We start from the raw sequence: 7,775 nt of genomic DNA on the forward strand, positions 1-7,775 counted from the left end.
GGGATTTTTGCTCACCGTTCTTGTGATCATTCTGACCCCACGGAGTGGGATTTTGTGTGGAGCCCCAGATCGAGGGAGATTATCAGTGGTCTTGTATGTCTTCCATTTTCTAATTATTGCTCCCACTATTGATTTCTTCACTCCAAGCTGGTTGGCTATTGCAGATTCAGTCTTCCCAGCTTGGTGCAGGGCTACAATTTTGTTTCTGGTGTCCTTTGACAGCTCTTTGGTCTTCACCATAGTGGAGTTTGGAGTCAGACTGTTTGAGGGTGTGCACAGGTGTCTTTTTATACTGATAACAAGTTTAAACAGGTGCCATTACTACAGGTAATGAGTGGAGGAAAGAGTAAACTCTTAAAGATGAAGTTACAGGTCTGTGAGAGCCAGAAATCTTGATTGTTTGTTTCTGATCAAATACTTATTTTCCACCATAATATGCAAATAAAATGTTAAAAAAACAGACAATGTGATTTTCTGGATTTTTTTTTCTCAGTTTGTCTCCCATAGTTGAGGTCTACCTATGATGTAAATTACAGACGCCTCTCATCTTTTTAAGTGGTGGAACTTGCACTATTGCTGACTGACTAAATACTTTTTTGCCCCACTGTATTTGCACACTTGGAATTCTCTTGATGAGCTTCAAGAGGTAGTCACCAGGAATGGTCTTCCAACAATCTTAAAGGAGTTCCCAGAGATGCTTAGCACTTGTTGGCCCTTTTGCCTTTACTCAGCAGTCCAGTTCACCCCAAATCATCTCGATTGGGTTCAGGTCTGGTGACTGTGGAGGCCAGGTCATCTGCCGTAGCACCCCATCACTCTCCTTCTTGGTAAAATAGCCCTTACACAGCCTGGGGGTGTGTTTGGGGTCATTGTCCTGTGGAAAAATAAATGATGGTCCAACTAAACGCAAACCGGATGGAATAGCATGCCACTGCAAGATGCTGTGGTAGCCATGCTAGATCAGTATGCCTTCATTTTTTTAATAAATACCCAACAGTTTCACCAGCAAAGCACCATCACACCTCCTCCTCCATGCTTCCCGGTGGGTAACTAGGCATGTAGAGTCCATCCGTTCACCTTTTCTGCGTCGCACAAAGACACGGTGGTTGGAACCAAAGATCTCAAATTTGGACTCATCAGACCAAAACACAGATTTCCACTGATCTAATCCATTCCTTGTGTTCTTTAGCCCAAATAAGTCTCTTCTGCTTGTTGCCTGTCCTTAGCAGTGGTTTCCTAGCGGCTATTTTACCGTGAAGGCCTGCTGCACAAAGTCTCCCTTAACAGTTGTTGTAGAGATGTGTCTGCTGCTAGAACTCTATGTGGCATTGACCTGGTCTCTAATCGGAGCTGCTGTTAACCTGCGATTTCTGAGGCTGGTGACTCGGATAAACTTATCCTCAGAAGTAGAGGTGACTCTTGGTCTTCCTTTCCTGGGTCAGTCCTCATGTGAGCCAGTTTTTGTAGCGCTTGATGGTTTTGCCACTGCACTTGAGGACACTCAAAGTTTTCCCAATTTTTCAGACTGACTGACCTTCATTTCTTAAAGTAATGATGGCCACTCATTTTTCTTTACTTAGCTACTTTTTTCTTGCCATAGAACAAATTCTAACAGTCTATTGAGTAGGACTATCAGCTGTGTATCCACCAGACTTCTGCACAACTGATGGTCCCAACCCCATTTATAAGGCAAGAAATCCCACTTATTAAACCTGACAGGGCACACCTGTGAAGTAAAAACCATTCCCGGTGACTAACTCTTGAAGCTCATCAAGAGAATGCCAAGAATGTGCAAAGCCGTCATCAAAGCAAAAGGTGGCTACTTTGAAGAACCTAGAATATAAGACGTCATTTCAATAGTTTCACACTTCGTTAAGTATATAATTCCACATGTGTTAATTCATAATTTTGATGCCTTCAGTGTGAATGTACAATTTTCATAGTCATGAAAATACAGAAAAATCTTTAAATGAGGAGGTGTCCAAACTTTTGGTTTGTACTGTGTGTGTGTATATATATATATATATATATATATATATATATATATATATATATATATACATATATACAGTTAGGTCCATATATATTTGGACAGAGACAACATTTTTCTAATTTTGGTTACAGACATTACCACAATTAATTTTAAACAAAACAATTCAGATGCAGTTGAAGTTCAGACTTTCAGCTTTCATTTGAGGGTATCCACAATAAAATTGGAAGAAGGGTTTAGGAGTTTCAGCTCCTTAACATGTGCCACCCGGTTTTTAAAGGGGCCAAAAGTAATTGGACAATTGACTCCAAGGCTATTTCATGGACAGGTGTGGGCAATCCCTTAGTTATGTCATTCTCAATTAAGCAGATAAAAGGCCTGGAGTTGATTTGAGGTGTGGTGCTTGCATTTGGAAGGTTTTGCTGTGAAGTAAACATGCGGTCAAAGGAGCTCTCCATGCAGGTGAAACAAGCCATCCTTAAGCTGCGAAAACAGAAAAAACCCATCCGAGAAATTGCTACAATATTAGGAGTGGCAAAATCGACAGTTTGGTAAATCCTGAGAAAGAAAGAAAGCACTGGTGAACTCATCAATGCAAAAAGACCTGGGCGCCCACGGAAGACAACAGTGGTGGATGATCGCAGAATAATCTCCATGGTGAAGAGAAACCCCTTCACAACAGCCAACCAAGTGAACAACACTCTCCAGGAGGTAGGCGTATCAATATCCAAATCTACCATAAAGAGAAGACTGCATGAAATTAAATACAGAGGGTTCACTGCACGGTGCAAGCCACTCATAAGCATCAAGAATAAAAAGGCTAGACTGGACTTTGCTAAAAAAAAAACATCTAAAAAAGCCAGCACAGTTCTGGAAGAACATTCTTTGGACAGATGAAACCAAGATCAACCTCTACCAGAATGATGGAAAGAGAAAAGTATGGTGAAGGCATGGTACAGCTCATGATCCAAAGCATACCACACCATCTGTAAAACACGGCGGAGGCAGTGTGATGGCTTGGGCATGCATGGCTTCCAGTGGCACTGGGTCACTAGTGTTTATTGATGATGTGACACAGGACAGAAGCAGCCAAAAGAATTCTGAGGTATTCAGAGACATACTGTGTGCTCAGATCCAGCCAAATGCAGCCAAACTGATTGGTCGTCGTTTCATACTACAGATGGACAATGACCCAAAACATAAAGCCAAAGCAACCCAGGAGTTTATTAAATCAAAGGTGGAATATTCGTCAATGGCCAAGTCAGTCACCTGATCTCAACCCAATTGAGCATGCATTTCACTTGATAAAGACTAAACTTCCGACAGAAAGGCCCACAAACAAACAGCAACTGAAAACCACCGCAGTGAAGGCCTGGCAGAGCATCAATAAAGAGGAAACACAGAGTCTGGTGATGTCCATGAGTTCAAGACTTCAGGCAGTCATTGCCAACAAAGAGTTTTCAACCAAGTACTAAAAATGAACATTTTATTTAAAATTATTTAATCTGTCCAATTACTTTTGGTCCCTTTAAACACAGGGTGGCACATGTTAAGGAGCTGAAACTCCTAAACCCTTCATCCAATTTTAACCCCTTCCCGACCTTTGACGCATACGCTGCGTCATGAAAGTCGGTGCCATTCCGACCCATGACGCAGCATATGCGTCATGGAAAGATCGCGTCCCTGCAGATCGGGTGAAAGGGTTAACTCCCATTTCACCCGGCCTGCAGGGACAGGGGGAGTGGTAGTTTAGCCCAGGGGGGGTGGCTTCACCCCCTCGTGGCTACGATCGCTCTGATTGGCTGTTGAAAGTGAAACTGCCAATCAGAGCGATTTGTAATATTTCACCTAAAAAAATGGTGAAATATTACAATCCAGCCATGGCCGATGCTGTATCATCGGCCATGGCTGGACACACTAAAGATAGGTTATATCTCAGTGATCAAAATAAAAAAAAAAAGTAAATGACCCCCCCCTTTGTCACCCCCATAGGTAGGGACAATAAAAAAAATATTTTTTTTTTTTTTTCACTAAGGTTGGGGTAAGAACTAGGAGTAGGGTTAGGGGTAGGGTTAGGGTTTCGGTATGTGCACACGTATTCTGGTCCTCTGCGGATTTTTCCGCTGCGGATTTGATAAATCCGCAGTGCTAAACCGCTGCGGATTTATGGCGGATTTACCATGTTTTTTCTGCGCATTTCAATGCGGTTTTACAACAGCGATTTTCTATTTGAGCAGTTGTAAAACCGCTGCGGAATCCGCAGAAAGAAGTGACATGCTGCGGAATGTAAACCGCTGCGTTTCCATGCAGTTTTTCCGCAGCATGTGTACAGCGATTTTTGTTTCCCATAGGTTTGCATTGAACTGTAAACTCATGGGAAACTGCTGCGGATCCGCAGCGTTTTCCTCAGCGTGTGCACATACCTTTAGAATTAGGCTATGTGCACACGGTGCGGATTGGCCGCTGCGGATCCGCAGCAGTGTTCCATCAGGTTTACAGTACCATGTAAACATATGGAAAGCCAAATCCGCTGTGCCCATGGTGCGGAAAATACCGCGCGGGAACGCTGCGTTGTATTTTCCGCAGCATGTCAATTCTTTGTGCGGATTCCGCAGCGTTTTACACCTGTTCCTCAATAGGAATCCGCAGGTGAAATCCGGACAAAAAACACTGGAAATCCGCGGTAAATCCGCAGGTAAAACGCAGTGCCTTTTACCCGCGGATTTTTCAAAAATGGTGCTGAAAAATCTCATACGAATCCGCAACGTTGGCACATAGCCTTAGGGCTAGGGTTGGGTTGGAATTAGGGTTGTGGTTAGGGTTAGGGGTGTGTTGGGGTTACGGGTGTGTTGGGGTTAGGGTTGTGAATAGGGTTACGGCTACAGTTGGGATAAGGGTTAGGGGTGTGTTGGAGTTAGAATTGAGGGGTTTCCACTGTTTAGGCACATCAGGGGGTCTCCAAACGCAACATGGCGCCACCATTGATTCCAGCCAATCTTGTATTCAAAAAGTCAAATGGTGCTCCCTCACTTCCGAGCCCCGACGTGCACCCAAACAGTGGTTTACCCCCACATATGGGGTACCAGCATACTCAGGACAAACTGCGCAACAATTACTGGGGTCCAATTTCTCCTGATACCCTTGTGAAAATAAAGAAATGCTTGCTAAAACATCATTTTTGAGGAAAGAAAAATTATTTTTTATTTTCACGGCTCTGCGTTGTAAACGTCTGTGAAGCACTTGGGGGTTCAAAGTGCTCACCACATATCTAGATAAGTTCCTTGGGGGGTCTAGTTTCTAAAATGGGGTCACTTGTGGGGGGTTTCTACTGTTTAGGCACACCAGGGGCTCTGCAAACGCAATGTGACGCCCGCAGACCATTCCATCAAAGTCTGCATTTCAAAAGTCACTACTTCCCTTCTGAGCCCCGACGTGTGCCCAAACAGTGGTTTACCCCCACACATGGGGTATCAGCATACTCAGGAGAAACTGGACAACAACTTTTGGTGTCCAATTTCTCCTGTAACCCTTGGGAAAATAAAAAATTCTGGGCTAAATAATTATTTTTGAGGAAAGAAAACGTATTTATTATTTTCACGGCTCTGCATTATAAACTTCTATGAAGCACTTGGGGGTTCAAAGTGCTCACCACACATCTAGATAAGTTCCTTTCGGGGTCTAGTTTCCAAAATGGGGTCACTTGTGGGAGGTTTCTACTGTTTAGGCACATCAGGGGCTCTGCAAACGCAACGTGACGCCCGCAGAGCATTCCATCAAAGTCTGCATTTCAAAACGTCACTACTTCAATTCCGAGCCCCGGCATGTGCCCAAACAGTAGTTTACCCCCACATATGGGGTATCACCGTACTCAGGAGAAACTGGACAACAAATATTGGGGTCAAATTTCTCCTGTTACCCTTGGGAAAATTAAAAAATTCTGGGCTAAATTATTTTTGAGGAAAGAAAACGTATTTATTATTTTCACGGCTCTGCATTATAAACTTCTGTGAAGCACTTGGGGGTTCAAAGTGCTCACCACACATCTAGATAAGTTCCTTTCGGGGTCTAGTTTCCAAAATGGGGTCACTTGTGGGGGGTTTCTACTGTTAAGCCACATCAGGGGCTCTGCAAACGCAACGTGACGCCCACAGAGCATTCCATCAAAGTCTGCATTTCAAAACGTCACTACTTCACTTCCGAGCCTCGGCATGTGCCCAAACAGTGGTTTACCCCCACATATGGGGTATCAGCGTACTCAGGAGAAACTGGACAACAACTTTTGGGGTCAAATTTCTCCTGTTACCCTTGGGAAAATAAAAAATTGCAGGCTAAAAGATCATTTTTGAGAAAATATTTTTTTTTTTTTTTCGTGGCTCTGCGTTATAAACTTCTGTGAAGCACTTGGGGGTTCAAAGTCCTCACCACACATCTAGATTAGTTCCTTTGGGGGTCTAGTTTCCAAAATGGGGTCATTTCTGGGGGATCTCCAATGTTTAGGCACACAGGGGCTCTCCAAACGTGACATGGTGTCCGCTAATGATTGGAGCTAATTTTCCATTTAAAAAGCCAAATGGCGTGCCATCCCTTCCGAGCCCTGCCGTGCGCCCAAACAGTGGTTTACCCCCACATATGGGGTATCGGCGTACTCAGGACAAACTGGACAACAATATTTGGGGTCCAATTTCTCCTATTATGCTTGGCAAAATAGGAAATTCCAGGCTAAAAAATCATTTTTGAGGATAGAAAAATTATTTTTTATTTTCATGGCTCTGCGTTATAAACTTCTGTGAAGCACCTGGGGGTTTAAAGTGCTCAATATGCATCTAGATAAGTTCCTTGGGGGGTCTAGTTTCCAAAATGGGGTCACTTGTGGGGGAGCTCCAATGCATAGGCACACAGGGGCTCTCCAAATGCGACATGGTGTCCGCTAACAATTGGAGCTAATTTTCCATTCAAAAAGTCAAATGGCGCGCCTTCCCTTCCGAGCCCTGCCGTGTGCCCAAACAGTGGTTTACCCCCACATATGAGGTATCGGCGTACTCGGGAGAAATTGCCCAACACATTTTAGGATCCATTTTATCCTGTTGCCCATGTGAAAATGAAAAAATTGAGGCTAAAAGAATTTTTTTGTGAAAAAAAAGTACTTTTTCATTTTTACGGATCAATTTGTGAAGCACCTGGGGGTTCAAAGTGCTCACTATGCATCTAGATAAGTTCCTTGGGGCGTCTAGTTTCCAAAATGGGGTCACTTGTGGGGGAGCGCCAATGTTTAGGCACACAGGAGCTCTGCAAACGCGACATGGTGTCCGCTAACGATGGAAATAATTTTTCATTCAAAAAGTCAAATGGCGCTCCTTCCCTTCCGAGCCTTACCATGTGCCCAAACAGTGGTTTACCCCCACATATGAGGTATCGGCGTACTCAGGAGAAATTGCCCAACACATTTTAGGATTCATTTTATCCTGTTGCCCATGTGAAAATGAAAAAATTGAGGCTAAAATAATTTTTTTGTGAAAAAAAAGTACTTTTTCATTTTTACGGATCAATTTGTGAAGCACCTGGGGGTTCAAAGTGCTCACTATGCATCTAGATAAGTTCCTTGGGGCGTCTAGTTTCCAAAATGGGGTCACTTGTGGGGGAGCTCCAATTTTTAGGCACACGGGGGCTCTCCAAACGTGACATGGTGTCCGCTAAAGAGTGGAGCCAATTTTTGATTCAAAAAGTCAAATGGCGCTCCTTCCCTTCCAAGCCCTGCCGTGCGCCCAAACAGTGGTTTACCCCCACA

Source organism: Ranitomeya imitator, chromosome 1 (genome assembly GCF_032444005.1).
Source record: "Ranitomeya imitator isolate aRanImi1 chromosome 1, aRanImi1.pri, whole genome shotgun sequence".
Classification (NCBI taxonomy): Eukaryota; Metazoa; Chordata; class Amphibia; order Anura; family Dendrobatidae; genus Ranitomeya; species Ranitomeya imitator.